General features: G+C 39.2%; 1 pseudogene across 1 annotated transcript; it reads left to right on the forward strand.

The window, feature by feature from the left end:
* Window positions 1-539: 539 nt before the first annotated feature.
* On the forward strand, window positions 540-16,649 carry LOC148846042 (uncharacterized; annotated as a pseudogene). The gene is made up of 3 exons (XR_016102525.1): window positions 540-858; window positions 14,385-14,565; window positions 14,656-16,649. The product of XR_016102525.1 is annotated as an uncharacterized LOC148846042 (transcript).
* The last annotated feature ends 887 nt before the right edge of the window (window positions 16,650-17,536 follow it).

Here is a 17,536-nt window from a genome sequence, read left to right on the forward strand (position 1 = left end):
CGGGTAATGGACCTCTCTGATGAAGTCGGCTACAAGAAGTTTCTTGACCTCCTCGTCGACTATCCTTTAGCGTTCTGGGGTGAGTTTCCCGACCTCCTCGTCGACTATCCTCTAGCGTTCTGACTAGGGGATCAGTGTTTAACTTGTGAGTTATTATCTTTGAGTCTATGTCGGGCATTTCTGCCGCGGACCATGCAAATACGTCTAAATTTTTTAGTAAGAAACTTACCAGTTGAGTTCAGAGAGGTTCTCTAACTGTTCCCCCGATCTGGAGTGTCCTGATCGGGTCATCTTCTGAAGTCAGGATGAGAGTCGTTCCCTCGATCAGTGTAGCTTGCTCTTCAGGATACTCTACAAGCCGTTTGAGCTCCACACTTTCTGCTAGCTTGACCTTCCCTTTGAGGGCTGCGGCGTAACACTTTCGAGACTCGAGCTTGTCACCTCGGGCTACTCCGGTCCCGAAGTCCATGGTGAACTTCATCGTTAGGTAGTAGGTCAATATCACTGCGCGAAGCACGTGGGTCATGGGCCGTTCTATGATGGCATTATATGGGGAAGGCGTCGCAACCACTAGGAAGGCATGCTCAAACCTCGCAATGTTGGGCCACATTTTGATCTCCACAGGCAACGAGATCCGACTGAGGGGCCTTACTTCTTCTCCGCTGAAGCCCACTAGGGGGTATTGTGGGCTGGAGGTCACTCTCCCTGAGCTGCAGCTTGTCGAAGCTGTTCCTGAACAGGATGTCGGCCGAGCTTCCAAAATCCACCAAGACGCGTCTGACTTCAAAGTCGACGATCTTCATCCTGATGACCAGCGTGTCATCGTGGGGATACTGGACTCCTCGCGCATCGTCCTCGGTAAATGATATGGGGTCTGCAAGTCGTGGGCGCTTCGGCGGATTCTGCTCTTCGCGCTCCAGTTCGTGGACCGAGGTCTTACTAGCTATTGAGGTGCAGCCCGCAGCAATGGATCCGTCGGTGATCATGTTGATCACTCCGCGGACAGGCCTTTCTTCGGGTGGTGGTCTCTACTCGTTTTGCCTGTTACTGGACTCGGGAGCACCTCTCCTCTGCTCCCCTTATCGATTTGCCTAATTCTTATTACTTTTTTGTACAAAGTTTTTCAAGTATCCACGATGGATAACTTCCTCAATCTCGTCGTAGAGGCTTTTATAGTTCTCGGTATTGTGACCATGATCTCTATGGAAATGACAATACAAATTCTTATTTCTAGTGGCGGGGTCCCCCTTCATCCGGGGTGGCCACCTTACAAACGGAGCATCTTTAATCGACATCAAAATTTCCCCTCGCCTCGCGTTGAGGTGGGTGTAGCTCGCCCTTTCCACTGGAGGAGCTCGGGGGTGCCATCCCGACTGGCTGTCTCCCCTGGTCGGGGACTTGCTCTTCTTCCTCTTACCGCTTCCGTGGTGCGTCTTGTCATCGTCTCTCCTCCTCTTCTCTACTGGAGCTCCGGCCTTTTGGTTCATTTCCTCTTTAGTCTCGATGAATTGGTGAGCTAGCTTGAGGAAGATAGTGATATCCTTGGGCTTGTTCATCGCCACGTGCCACTTGAACTCCCGGTGAGTGACTCCTCTCTTTGCTGCGATGAGTCTTACCACAGGGTCCAAGTTCGGGATCAAAAGGCAGGTGTCATTAAAGCGCTTGATGTAGTTTCGGATGGACTCTCCCTCTTTCTGGACTATGCCGAGAAGGCTTTCCTGTGACCTCGGGCATTTTTTGCTGGCAACGAAGTGCGAGGTGAATGCTCGTACGAACTGTGCCCATCTCTGGATTGCTTTGGATGGGGAGGTTTCTATACCACGTGTGCGCCACTCCTCTGAAGGTTGTGGAGAAGACAATGCACATGCAGGCTTCATTGGCCCCAACAAGGTGCATCTGGGACTGGAAGGAGTCTACGTGGTCACTCGGGTCAAACGACCTGTCATACTTGTCTAGGGGAGGCACCTTGAAGTCTTTTGGCATGGGAGCTGCTAGGAGATCTGGAGAGAGGGGAGGTGACACCGAGAGAAGAGGAGTGGTCCTCGCGACCCCCGGGCTCGCTCCAGTCTTACCTTTGGGTTGCTCGGGTTGACTAGGCTCCGCGAGCTGTTCAGGAATTATCGCGTGGCGAACCTTGGGATGCCACCTTCGTTGCTTCTTGGTGGACTCTGCGTTGGTGCTGTTTGCTTCAGTGCTATCAGGCCGGGTCTTGGCCTGGTGAGAATCAAGTTGGTACTGAGTGGCGAGCTGGAAGAGAATAAGTTTGCAAGATTAAGAGAAAGCTAGAAAGTGGTGAATATGCGATACCTTGACCCCTGTGGGGTTGAAGTCTTTATATACTAACACTCTAGCAGGTTCGGAGGGGCTGCTCCCAAATCTCTGCTGTGAGATCTGCTGTCAGATAACGATTCAGAGTGATTGGCCATCGTTTGTCAGAACTGGGGAGTAGGTGGGCTCATGTGACTGTTGTAGGGTACGGTCCCGCCAGGCAGGGGACAACCTCCAGGGTTGGCAGGCACGATGCCGCCAGGTGAGAGACAATGAGTGCGGTTCTCAGAGTTGGCAGACATTGCGCCGCCAAACAAGGGACATGGGTGCAACTTTCGGGATTGACAGGTACTGGTGTCAGATAGGAAGCTTCTCGCGGGACTTAAGGCTACTTGATAACGAACCCTGTAGCGAGCTACCTTGTGGTCAGCTACTTGTGTCGAGCTGTTGGTGGTATGCCGAGGTGATTCTCACCTGGGGTGAGTCGTCTCCGAGGTATCTCACTTGCTTGGGTCTAGACTGCCATGAACTTGGTTGTTTTAGTTCGTGAACTGGGAAGGACTTAACCCGAAGTGCCTTCATCTTGGGACATTATCGTACCCGAGCTCATTGTGAGGCGAACTGATACTTGCTGAGCTATCATCTGTGTTGAGTCACGTCCACGTGTTGATTTGCTCATGTCGAGTTGTCATTCGTGTCGAGTCACGTACACGTGCCACCCGTTTATGAGGTTAGGCCAAATCACCCTTCATCAAATAGCAAAAATAAAGGCACAATACTTAGGAGGCAAATGAGCAATGGAAGAAAAATGAACAATAGGGTGCTTGGTACATTCCCACACACCCTTACAAAGATCAATGGGAAGATGAATATTATAGGAAGACAGTTTAGAAGTACTTAAAGGGTGACTGGCATGAAGATTTGCCTTATGAGAGTCTAACGATAGTTGTTGCACTTCAGTTGGAGCCATGTTTGTATATAGTGGTTGATCTAACAACAGACCTTTGTGATGTTGCCAATTATAATGAGAGAAGTATAACAAAGAGGTAGACACGGCAGAAGAGGAGGTGGAAAGGACGATTGCTGAGATGGTTGAGATTGGGGCTGAGAAGAGGTGATAGGAGATGGAAAGGAAAGAATGTGGCTCTGCTTACCACTACACTACCCCTGAGGTAAGACAGTAAAGAAAGGATGTGACTCGAAAAATGAAACATACATGGAGATGTAAATTTTGTGAGACACAGGGTCAAAACACTTATACCCCTTGTGGGTAGAAGGGTAACCTAGAAACACACAAGGAATGGCACGAGGATCCAACTTTCTTGACGAGGGAGAAAGATTCTGGATGAAACATTGACAACCATACACTCAGAGAGGGATGGAAAGCAAAGGCGATGAAGGGAAAAATAGTTGATGAGGGGGCTGAGAGTTCAACAGTCTCGAGGGCATGCAATTAATCAAGCAGGTTGCCATGAGAACTGCATCTCCCCAAAAACATTTTGGGACATTCATTTGGAGAAGCAAATCATGAGCCACTTCCAATAAATGTATATTCTTTCTCTTAGCAAATCACGAGCCATCATCTTGTAAAATATTCTTTGGCATTATCTAAGTTAATAGTTTGAGTATCAACCTAAATTTGAGTATACACCATATGATGAAAAATCTTTATAGTTTCAAGAACTTCATCACGAGGTTGTAGCAAATATACCCATGTGTAGTGTGAGTAACCATTGATAAAACTGATAAAATACTGATAACCACCTTCAACGATAGTCAAGCAAGGGCCCCATACATCTGAGTGCACAATATCGAAGGGAAAATCAGCTCTTTTATTGATAGGAGGGTATGAACTTCTATAATTTTTACTTAATTAACTAGTAGAACATTCCAATTTAGCAACAAACACTGATTTGAACAAGTCTAGAAGTAACGACTTCAAAGATGCAAAGGACAAATGACCCAACTAACAATGCCGGAGGTAAATTTGGTCTTTATTACATTGACCCTTATGCAAATTAGACTGACTCAATAAACTAGTGTATTGCGAAGAATTAGAAGCCACTAAATCCAAAATGTAGAGTCCATCTGTCATGTGACCCTATCAATCATTCTCCTTGAGGTCAAATCTTGGAGCACACAAGAGTTAGAAAAAAAAGGTTACAGAACAATTTAAAGACTTAGTAATGCAACTAATAGATAATAAATTAATAGGCATCTTTGGAAAATGAAAAATATTAGACAAGTTTAGGCCAACTGGAAGAGAGATAACTCCCTGTCCAACAATGGAAGAATAAGAGCCATTAGCAAGTTTAACTTTATCCTTTCCAGACAGAAAACAATAAGAAGAGAAAAGGGTAAGACTTACTAGTCATATGGTTTGTGACTTGGATCAATGATCCAGGGAGACTGAGAGAGAATTGAGGAAACATGGAAGGCATTGTCTTGATTACCTGAACTTGTTGCATATGAGGTTGAGGGTGTAATAGAAGATTCCTCCAATTGTCTGAGAACACTCCCAAATTGTTCAAATTGATCACACAACAGACCTAGAAAACCTTGGGAGTAGAAACTAAAGGATGAGTTGGAATAGAATTATTGTGACTAGACAACTGATCTTGGCAAGTGGTGAAAGAAGCAATATTGGCAGCATTAGGTCCTTTGTAATTCTTCCCCTGAGATTTCTTAGGTTTACCAACTAAATCCCAATAGAGTTCCTTCATGTGTCCAGATTTTTTACAATGAGAACACCAAAACCTACCTTTATAACCTCCTCCCTTCTTTTGAAATTCACTTTTCTTGCTGTCACTCTTGGATAGTAAGGTCACTTCCTCCTCATCAGGAGAAACCATGGAAGCCCTCCTAGTTTCTTCGGACTGCACCAAAGCAAAAACTTCCTCAAGGCCTGGATGTTCCTTACAACCTAGAATCTAAACCCGAATAGGCTCATAAACAGAATTCTGACCAGCTAAGAAGGCAAATACCCTCTTTGAGATAGCAATTTTCTACATGCAAACACATCCTCTTCACTCTTCCAATCTATATAGACTTATAATGGTTCAGTTCCTTCCACATGGAAGTAAGGGCAGGAAAATAGGTGGCAAGATGTTTCTCTCCTTGTTTCAGTCTAGTTGACTCCACTTGGAGCTAGTAAATATGAGCAAAGTGACGATGTTCTAAAGATGTGGAATTTGCTTGGTCCCAAATTTCCTTGGTTGTTTCAGACCATATAAAATTTTTTCTAAGTGTAGACTAAATAGAAGAACTAAGCCATGACATAATTAGATAGTTTTCTTGCTCACACTTCTCATACTCAACCCCTTCACTAGTATGTCTCTTAATCTTTCCAGTAAGGTACCCTAATTTCCCCTGGCTCCAACAAACATCTTCACACTCTTGGACCATTCCAAGTAATTAAGGCCATCAAGAAGAACAATTGATACAGGAAACCCAACACCATTTATCTCACTATCAGAAGTTACTAGTCCTCCAGAGGAGTTTGAAGTATAAAACTCTCCAAGGACATGGATGAAGACATAATGGATGGCAAGTTTCAACCTGGAAAGGCCCTTTTTTGGTTGTCTAGAGACACAAAGTCTCACAACTACAATATTCCAAGATAACTACAGAAAGAAATGAGAAACAAGTGTAAAAAACACAAATTGTATAACACTTAATTGAGAGATTGCCACACTCAAACTAGATACACATTGCCACCTAGAATTGTAACTACGCATACATGATTGATGGTGTCCAAAACAACACTTCAATTTTACTTGGCCAACAAAAATACTTCAAGTTGATCACTAACAAAACCTTCATTCAACCAGAAAAAACACCTTCTAGACAAAAACCAGTACCTTTCTTGGGCATACCAACCATCAACCACTCCTTAAATACAACCCAACCCAAAACTGGGCAAGGAAAACACTTTGTATCTTTTGTAGCTCTTTTACATGTTTCAGCTACATGAGCATCAACCCATGAATAGAGAAACAACTTGGTCCTACAATCAAGTAACAAAAAAGGACTAGTCTTTAAAGGTGTCGATCAAAGCAGGGGGCTACCTGTGTGCTTTTTGATTATTCTATGACAGATTATTGCTCTGATATCATGTAATCAGTCATGAAATAATCAAGAGACAGGAGAGGAAGGAAGGAAGAAGAAGAAGAAGAGGTAAAAATAAAAAAAAGTCAAATTGGGTTAGTGGTTGCACCCACTTCACCCTAATATATTAACAATAACAATAATTACATAGTAGTCCCTCAAAAAAAGACTAATTACAAAAAAACCCTAGTGCCATGAACAAACACAAAAACCACCCTTAACAACATTGGTGATAGGGTCAAGGGTGAAGTGAATGACAATGGTCTATTTAGAAACCATATTGACAAATAGAAAAACAATAGAGAGTAACAACATAAGCAAGAAAGCAAAAAGAAGAAAGACATATTCAAGGTGAAGACGAACAATGTTCGTAGTGAACCAGAGCAAGATGAGAGCATAAAAGGGAGAAAATCAAACAAAGTGAGGTATTTATAGATGACCAATGATCTCAATAGTGTGGTACAGATGTAGCTAGGGAGACAATTTTGCCCACTAGGTCCGGATTGACAGTTTGTATGCTTAACCCCCACCATTACACTTCAATATTTTTGCCATAAAATAAGATAGATGCCCGTAGGACTCCCCATAATCCAGGGGGTTGGCACACACCCACAAGGATCCCTATAATTCCAAGGATTGTACATACATGTCTGCAGAATTAACCAAAATTCTTGGGGCTAATTTATTTCTAAAATTTATTGAATTTTGGGGGTTAATTTCTTTTTTACAATTCTTTAGAGCTAATTTATTTTTAACAATTACTTAGAATTTTGGGAGCTAATTTATTTCTTATTATTCCTTGGAATTTTGGGAGTTAATTTCTTTCTTAGAATTCCTTAGAATTTTGGAGGCTAATTTTTTTTCTAAAATTCCTAAAAATTTTGGGGGCTAATTTCTTTCTTAAAAATTCCTTAGAATTCTAGGGACTAATTTCTTTCTTATAATTCCTCAAATTTCTGGAAGCTAATTTCTTTCTAAAATTCATTGGAATTCAAGGAGCTAATTTATTTCTTAAAATTCCTCAGAAATTTGGGGGCCAATTCATTTTTAAAATTCCTCAAAATTCTATAGGTTCATTTCTTTCTTAACATTCTTAAGAATTTTGGGGGCTAATGCATTTGTGTTAAAACAATAGTACCAAATCCAATTTATTGCCCTATTGCCCAATAATGAGCAAACCTATTATTGAGTGAGGAGAATGTAAGGAGAAAGACTTGTATATTGCGGTTATGGTATCACAAGATAACCATTGATACACTATTTCGATAATTTACTCTAGGATAAACCGTGATCAGCCCCCTCATATATTGTAAATCGTGGCCCTCAATCACTAGACATAGGAAAGCTCCAAGTCATAATACATGTGTAAAGTATTAAACCGTAGAATAAAATTAAAAGTTGCAATGACAAAGACACCATATAGGAGTGCCCTAAACGCAACTCATAGTAGGATCATAGAGGGGAAGACAATTACGATATGAGTGGACTGATTACTGGTCCCCACTTTGTGATCTGACACAAGCTAACTACCTTAAGAATATTCTAGAATTCTTCATCCGTGTACATATGGATCATTCTCCTCACTTAACTGAAGCCTAATTCCTTATTCTTCTCATTTCCATTTCCTCCTCAATTTTAGAGCCAAGACCTTACATGGGTGCTTTTCCAACCTAACTTGATAAAACTTATGGGTGTCTACCCAACCTAATTTGGTAGAACTTATGGGTGTCTATCCAATACCATACACCTATTATCAAATGATATTATAATGAATCTTGAATCTCACAAATGTGTCTCAAAAAGGTAGGTAATATAAATATAGTACAAACTACTCAAATGCAAGAGATTTCTCAACATATGTATGACCAAGGAAGAGATTTTCCAATATAGAAAATGGGGATAATGTTGACCCAATGTGTTTTGATGATAACTAACTCATTGAGAGTACTAATGTAGTGCTAAGAGTGCAGTTAATCCAAGCAAGACTCTTTGAGTCATTCATTACTTGTCAAATACATCATGATAATGAAGATGGAAGGTTTTCTTGAGATTAGCTAAATTACATTATAATCATCTCTCCACAAGAAGAAAGACACTTCGAGGAAGGCAAAGAACTACGAAGAACAAGAAGGAAAGGAGCAACCTTTGAAGATATGCTACAACAACTCATCAAGTAGGAACAAAGCATTCCATAAGTTTAAGTGCCATATTACTGTTAGGATTTTGATGTAATCGTTTGCTTGAGACGCACAACACATTGAGCTTAACAAAACTAAACTCAACTGAACCAATCTTAGAGACAAATAGTTAGAATAGGTTTGGGCCATGGACTTTCCTAGACTTAAAACAAGAATTAAAATGTTGAAAGTCACCTAATTAAATCAAAGGGAAGGATTTCTAAACCTTTAAACTGAAATTTCCAAGGTTTTTAAATGTTGGAACTTTCATTAGTCAACTACCTAGTTTGATATAGTTAACTACCATTAATAGTATAGAGAAATGTCAACTAGTTGTCAACTACTATTGATAGACAAGGCATGCAAATGCCTTGACACTATTCAATAGTTGACTATTCAGTTTGCTATAGTTTCAAAGTTGAGGGATGGTATATCAAACTTGTCAACTATCAGGAGAAAGTAGTAGATAGAAGGAGAAAAAAGATTCCTTCCCATGTTTGGTAGTTATCTACCAACTTATCCGAGTTGGCTACTCTAATAACAATTTGATCACTACAAGGCATAACAGCTAGTTCCTTATTTCATAAACCTTCTATCTTATTAAGAACAAGTTTAAAACAATTCCTATTAGGGATTCAAGTCTTTCTAATGGTTAGAAAACGGTCACTTGCTCTTATCTCTATAATAAGAAGTTTTTTTATCAAAACCCATAAGAGTAGGGGTGGAGCCAAGTATATTGGTAGGGGGTCCTTCCCCCTCCCCTAAAACTTGTTAAAACCATTACTTATATAGGTGGAGGCAAGGTCAAAAGCATAATTAAGTGTATCCTTGCCCCCCGAAAAAAAAAAAAAAAAACTTCAATGTTAGGGATCTCTCCAAACTCTACCTATCTCATTTTCTTGTTCAACTTAGCCCCCCCAAAAGAAAATTCCTAGCTTTGCCGCCATATAAGAGCTTACATTGTATATATTGTATAGCTTTGAGAATAAGTTTTTACAAGAATTGTATTTTTTCTGAAGAGATTTTTGTAATCTACTAGTTTAAGTTATAAGAAAAGCTGAGTAGCCAAAAGGCTTATCTGTTTCTCATAGGTTTATTTGTTTCTCATAGAGCTACTATAAAACTCTTCACTAACTTGAGTATATGTATTGAGCAATCACTTACATTTGAATAGTTTGAGTTGTATTTGATTTGTATATTTGAGAGGCACTTACAAGTTATGTGCTTCATTGTAATAACATTTGTGAAATAGGAGGTGTTCAAAGTTTAAGCACCATTATAGGCTTTGATTGGGACCTGTAAGATCAACCAAGGTTTGGTGAGCATGCATAAAGTTCTGCCAAGGTATTATAGGCACCCGGAAGTCCTACTAGTTATGCAGGATTTGATATTGTCAATACCTGATTTTTGCTCGGTCTACCACCTGAGCCTCCAATCCACCTCAAACACCTGATCATACCATTCTGACCTCTCCAAAAATTCCCCCAAACCCAGAAAACCCAAATTTCACCCCGAGAGCCCTCAGATCCACCGTTAAACCTACCCAATACCTATCCGATGGTTCCCGATCGACCCTCACTTACACCTCAACCATTAGATCAGACACAACCATCAAGCCCTGAACATTCCAAAACACCTACCCATGAAATTTGAACTCAATATTCCTTCGTTAACCCATCCGCCAAATAAAGATTCCATTTCGACCTTTCTCGCATCGCAACCCATATCCACTTGATCCAAACGCTTCTAAACCAATCAAACTTTTCTAATCACCCCAAATACCAAAAGACCCCTACATATGAAATTCCATCCCAAAATACCTTCATTTACCCTTGATCACACAGATTCCATTTCGAGGCTCCAAATTGACCGGATTCCACATCTGCTCGATCCGGGCCCAATTAGCTCAATCTGATTTTACCAATAATCTCAGACTACCTAGAAACCCCACCCAGAGAAATTTCACCCAAAATTGCATTTATTTTCCCATTCATTACATAAAGATTCCATCTCGAGCCCTCAGATTAACTGAATCAAACTCTTTCCAGATCTGCCCAATCAGGGTCCAGCCAGGCATTTCTGACCCCACCAGTCGACGCAGAATGTCCAAAAACCCCACCCCATGAAATTTCATTCAAAACTACCCCCGTTTGCCTCTTCATCCAAAAAGATTCTGTTTCGACCAATCCACTAGCCCTCACGCATCGAAACCCTATTTGTGGGCAGACTAATCTCAACCCTTCAATTTCTGACCTAAAATCTCAGCCATCCATCCCAAATCCCAGTTTAACCTCCCTTAGAGCCGGTTTGACCAACCTTTTCTTAAATTACAAAATTACCCTCATTTTTTATAAAATTACAAAAACACCCCCTGGTGCCATTTAAAAGAGACTGACTCCTTCATTTTTGCCCTAATGTCACAGGACTAGTCGACGGGGCCCCGTGCAGCGCTCGATTGGGGTCGAGAAAGCCTACAAATGCAAGCAACAACACAAAAGGAAACAGGAGTGCACACAAATTAGACAAAATGCAACTTGTATTGCATTAATCAGTGGTAAGCACAAGCATACAGTACAGTGTCGAGGGGATCTCGTGCTTAACCTTTACACGCTTATGAGCTCACTCGACTACCTACCTCCCCTTCTCAAAGAGTACGTTAAGCTCCTGGTGGTGTGCCCGAAGATGACATCAGTTCTCCCAAAAATCTTACAGGCTAAGCCAGTGTAACACCGTCACACTAAGCCGGAGAAAGGGGAAGAGAGGACTGTTCATCATCTTCAACCTTCGAACCCGGATTCGTTTTCATCTGATTCCTTCCGCCCTCTTATTTTCCGATCCTTCTCCTATGTTCTCCACTTCCCTCACTATCTTCTCTCTCGCCAGTGAGCTGCTGTTCACTGGCGATTTTCTCCCTTTCATTCCCACTCAAATCCACTGGAAACCCTACCGTTTGGTCACCAGTTAGCCCCTTCATCCCACATCGCTTTTCTTTCATCCGGTCACCAGTTAGCCCCCTCCCCTTAGCTTCATCCTCACCGCTGGCGGAGCAGAGCCTGCGGTAGCAGCAATGGTAAGCTTAAACGTGAATCACCGGAGGCATCATCTTCACATCGTTCTCCTGATCGCAATCAGCGTTTTCTGTTACCGTCTGAAAGCAAATCCACCGAAACGAGTTGAGATTCCCTCGCAGCAGCGATTGATTCCAGGACGACATATAGTAAATCTCGTCATTCTCTCCCGCAGTAGTTTCTCTTTTAGTTCTTTTTTTCGTCATTGTCTTTGTCTGATATTTGAACCGATTGCAAGTTGGGAGGAGTGAGGTTCGGCAGAGCTGGTAATCGGCTCCGTTGAACCAGCTCCCGTATGTCTCAGTTCTAGTTATGGTTTTTTTTTTTCGTTTTTTGATTTATTGCTATTTTTTATCATTGATTTATTTTTCTGATAATTTCTTTCATGGTGGAACTGTGGTGTGATGATAGTGGATTAATCAGTCTATCTGCTTTTTTTTTTTTTTTTCTTTCCTCTCTATTTATCTATTTATCTTAATTGGAGTCGAATAGGAGGATGAGATAGGGGTGTCTTCCTATAATACCATAAGATAAAAGAGGAGAGGGTAGAGGGTATTCGATCTTTTGTAGATTAGAAGAGTGAAGAGGGATCAGGTCGGTGAAAATAGGGTATACTTAAAATGAACAAACACCAATATGCTGTTTTTGTAGTTTAGAAGTGTGAAGAGGGATTAGGTTGGTTGGTAATAACATGAAATTAAAAAATAAAATAAAAAATAATAATAAAAGAGAAAAGAGTAAACAGAAGAACAAAAAACTATAACCGTAGGTTTAGTTAACAGATCTAGTTTTTCAGTTTGGTAAGTAGAATATATTTGCAAAAGGGGAAATAAGCTCTAAAAAATATAATAATAAAAAGTGAAAAATAAATAAAAAGAAAATATTAAAAAAATATTAAAATATGAAAGATGCAAAGAAAGCAAAAAATATATTTAAGGAGGTTTCTCTTTTGATGCTTCGCTTCTCATTTGTGTTGCTTATTATGCTTTTTATCAATTGAATAATTGTTTATTTGTGCTTGTTGTTATACCATGTGGGCCCCACCTATTGGACCTGGGAGAGGGGTGCTTAACCCCTTTCCTCTTCCATCCTAGACTTATCCCGACTGGTGTAGCTAGTGCTTGGGCTTTAGAGTCACTATTAAACCAAACGCATTTTTTGATGTTGATTTTTGAGGTCCCATCACCTCCAATTTCATATTTGATGGGTGGCAGCTCCATTTCCAGCCCAAGTGGTAAGTGAGCCTAGTTTTTCTGATGCTCACAGACTGATGACTCCATTGGGGAATTCTCAGACCATAGGTGGGGCCCACATGGGGGCATTTTTGGGTTTGATTTCTATTTTTGTATATATGCCTGCTTATGTGTTATTTCCTTTTATTTTAGTAAAACCTGCTCATTTTCTGATGATTAGATAGTTGTTTACTGTTATTGCTTATCTGTTCACTTACACTCTGCACACACCATTTTGCATTAGTTTTAGCATCCCATGTGATGGGTCCTAGGTGGTAGGTCGTTGGGGCTTTGGTCCTAATAGTCGCATCGAATGCCCAAATTGTTCACCAACCAAAGAAGCCCATTTGTCCGATGGGTGGAGGTTTGAAGACTGACAACGTTGTTGGAGCCTTGAGTCTAGGTGTCAAACCCTCCCCGCATGCATCACATTCCACATAGTAAACATGTGTCAGCCTAGATAGTTAAGATGTTAGCCACCTAACTTGTTTTGCTTGTATACCCCGTGTGGGAGACCACATCAAATAAAAAATATAAAAAATGTAAAATAAAACAAAAAATAGATGAAATGTCAAGGTCCAATAAAACTAAAATAGAAATTCAACAATAGATAATATGTAGATAAAAAAACTAAAAAAATGATAAAATAAAAAAAAAGCATAAAAGAAGGAAAAGAAAAATAAAAAGAAAAAAATTAAAAAATAAAAAGGATAGGAAGTTTAGGCATAAATACACATAGAAGAATATCAAAGAAAATAAAATAATTAAAAATAATAAAAATCCAAAAAAATTAAAAATCAAATAAAAGTAAAAAAACAAAACAATATATAATCATGAATCATAAAAAAAATAAAATAAAAAAGAGAGGAAAAATAAAAGTCAAAGCAAAAAAATATATTAATCAAAACTCCAAAAAAAATTGAAAGTCAAAAAATAAATAAAAAAAGGAGAAATTATAAAGACTTTTGTTTTAAAAAAAAAGAAAAAGTAGAAAAGTAGAAAAATATAAAAATAATCAAAATTATGAAGAATTAAAATTCATTAAAAAATAAAAAACATATATAACTAAAAAACTAAAAAAAAGGAAAAAATACAAAAAGGGGGTCTTGATTTGATAAAAAAAAGAGAAGAAAATTCAAATGAATTAGAACAAACTAGAAAAGGAAAATCAAATAAATTAAAACAAAAAAAAAGGAAGAAAGAGAGGAAAAAGGAAAAAGAGAAGAATTTTGAGAAAGAGAGAGAAATAAGGCTTGATTTAAATGCATGGGACTAAGATGAAGCTTTGCAAATTTCTGCAAATTCTGGGTCCCTTAAGATGAACAAGGCTGGTTCTTATTGTTAGTTATGTTCTGCTTAGGCCGAGTGGAGTTGTGAGATGTTTTCCCTCAAATCTTGAAGGTGAGGGGTTTTGAAAGGCTACAAGATTCGATACTCCCAACGACTGTATTCTTGGAAATTTATGGAATTTGACGAGTTAGAACCTCTGAATTTGGATGTTAACAGCTGATTTGGAGTTATCTCTGTGATAGGGAAAGCTTTGATTCTAGGAATTGTTGGAAAGCAGTGTTTGGTGTTTTACCAAATGCCTCTTGGGCCAGTGAACTTTGTCAAAGAAGGATTCCAGGTGATAGTCTTTCCCCGTCTTCAACTGTCCAAGTTTCAGGCAGATAAGCAGCCCCTAGTCTTAACATTCATGGTGCAAATTATGTTGTTTGGAGTTAAGAGGAAGTTGATAATTTAGAGGAACAAGACACTGCAACGAGGATGACCCAGGTTGAAGCAAATTGTTTAGTGACCCAGATTACCCATCCTAATAGGCAAATCCTTAATCCCTTCAAATATTTATGTGGCATGTGCTGATGTTGGTGCCTCCAAGGATCCAGAGGATGCTGGAAGGAAACATGCTTTCAAGTTTTCCTTCATTGCCTGTGAGATATTTATGTCTGAAGTTGAGGCCGTCCTTAACACATTAATTGATGAAGAGGAGCTGATGTATTTTCTTTCCTCCTTGGAATCAAACTGCCCTTATAACACCTTGCTGGCTGGGTACTTCAGTAAGGTTGTTGTGTGCCTGATGCTACGGAAGACAGCCCCGATTTTAAATTACAGTCAAGTTCATTAGGATGTTTTCCATCAGCTGGTTATTTTGATAGGGATCATGTCAATTATGGAGGTTTTGGTTGAACTTGTCAGTGCTGATGATCACATGTATCCCAATTTTGTGGATGGAATGCAGTGGTTAGCTGATAGCAATTTTCTAGAAGTGATCACCGATAAATTGAGCCCATCTAGTTTTTCCTGAAGTTCACTAATGCAGCAGAAACTCTCTATGTTATCACTTGAGGTGCTCCATCAGCTCTGGCCACTAAACTTTTAAGCCAAACTTTGTTGCAAGAATGCTTAGTCATGTACTTGAAGTTTCAGAGTTGAGACTTGCATTTGTGCACTCCATGTTTGTCTGTATTTCTTTGTTGGATCCCAAAAGAGCAACTATTTCTCCTTTATTTAATCCTCTTCGAAGTCAACATTTGTCTGAACCATCCATCCATGTTAATCCTGAGTTATTAGTGCTATGCTGCCAAAATTTGGGGACTCGCTTATACTTCTGAATGTTTCTAATGATGAGGGAATTGTGCTTACAACATAGAGGACTTGGGCCTCCTCTTAGGAAGCACCATCTAAAGATTGAGGAGTTCATTGTAGTATTATTGAGGATTGGTAGTGAAGCTGCTGAATGGAATTGATCAGCTCTGGCACCATCCAGAGAGTCCTAAATCTCTGTTTTGTATTTTGAGTATCCATTTAATAACTTGCTGCAACATCTTTGTAGAGAGTATCATTTTGTCATGCTTGGAGAGCAGGAACAATACGAGTGTTGATCATCCCTTCCAAGTTTGTAATTTAGTTGGCAAGTTTCTTCAGGCTGATAAACGTTCTGTTCTTTCCTCAGATTGTGGTCAACCAGCTTTACCTGAATTTCTAACAAGCTTGTTGAACTAAGACACAACAACAACTACATCCAGGCATACCTATAGGAAAATGATGACTGGGTGATCGGCAAGTGACCATTCTACAGGGCGTGATAATGTTGAAAATGTTCACCACCGGGCCTGTGCATGGCCGTTCATGGATCTCTTGAGCAACACCTTTAAACATGATGATGAAGAGGTACAGGGATCTTTTGAACAAAATGATGAGGATACCTACTTTGATCGATGATGGATCAGCTGAGGTTGTAATGTCACTTTTGAGGCTTGGCGTTGTTTACAAATTCCAAAAAGTTCTAGATGAATGTGTTGATAATGGCCCTGTGAATTGCCGAAATTTGAACCTCCAGTGTTGAAGTTTTGTGACAGTAAGGGGGCTCTTATTGATGGTAAAACCACTAATTTTATTTGTTATAGCAGGAGTTTACTCTACAATGACCTATAATTCTTAATCACCTGCGAGACAACCAATTTGTGGCCCATTAGCCTATTCAGTTGATCTGCCCCTATACTTTGATCCTTCTGGGTTCATATGTCTTCGGTTTGTAGTTCCACATACATAAACCACAGCCATTTGTCTTAGCCGCTGCTCAACATCCTTACCCAGGTGTCCTAGCCTAGCTCAACAGTTCATTGGATTGGCAAGAGTGTACCAAAGCTATTGATTGAAGGTGTAACTACAAAAACAAGTTATGAGAATCGGGTGAAAAAGAAGACATAAAATTAGTGATTCTTATTGAGAAGGCAGGTGCGATAATTGTTCGAAAGAAATCTTCAGTTTCAAAAGAGGTGTTTTATTGATCATCCCCTGTTGCTCATTGAACGGTGTTGAGTTTACCTGACATTGAAAATGGTTTGTCGTAACCTCCAGCTTTGAAAATGGTTTGTAGGCATCAGCAGAGCGAAGGTGTTGTCGTAGCCATGTCAGCTCAACAAGAAGTTGAAGGAAGCACCTCCCTCCTCAGAAATAACAAAGATGGAAAATGTTCTTCGGACATCAAGGAGAGTTTTGGAAATGTCCACGTTGCTGTAAAAAAGAAAAAAAAAGAAGAGAGAGAAAATTTAAAGGGTAAATTGTTAAAAAAAAGGAGCTAGAGAAAAAAGTAAAAAAAAAGAGAAACATAAAAGAATAATAATAAAAATGGGTGAAATAACAAATTTCTTGAAATCCAAAAATAAAGTGTTAAAAAAAACAACACAAACAAACAATTAAAAACAAAAAAAAAATTGAAAATGCAAATATATGAAAAATCAAGATAATAAATAACAAAATAAAGAATTTAAAAATCAGCAAAAACAGAAATACAACCAAAACAAAAAAAAAAAAGGAAGAAAAGTGGTAAAAACTAAAAAAAAGAAGAAATAATAATAATAATAATAATAATAATAATAATAATAATAATAATAATAATAATAATAATAATAATAATAATAACAAAATCATTTAAGTGAGAAGAATTCTGTGCATTTCTTTTGGATAATTAATAAAGATTAATCATAGCAACTATAAAAAAAATCAAAATTCAAAAATTCAAAAAAACACTTTAGTGTGAATTCATAACAAATAAAAAAATCTAAAAATCTAAAAATCCAAAAAGAAAGTTATTGAAAATAAAGTAAAAAAAGAAAAAAAAAGGTGAGGAAAGAGAAACCAAATCATTTTAGTAGAAAAAGATTTACTATATTACTTTGGA

Source organism: Nelumbo lutea, chromosome 7 (genome assembly GCF_056320005.1).
Source record: "Nelumbo lutea isolate HS-2025 chromosome 7, American lotus-T2T, whole genome shotgun sequence".
Taxonomy (NCBI): domain Eukaryota; kingdom Viridiplantae; phylum Streptophyta; class Magnoliopsida; order Proteales; family Nelumbonaceae; genus Nelumbo; species Nelumbo lutea.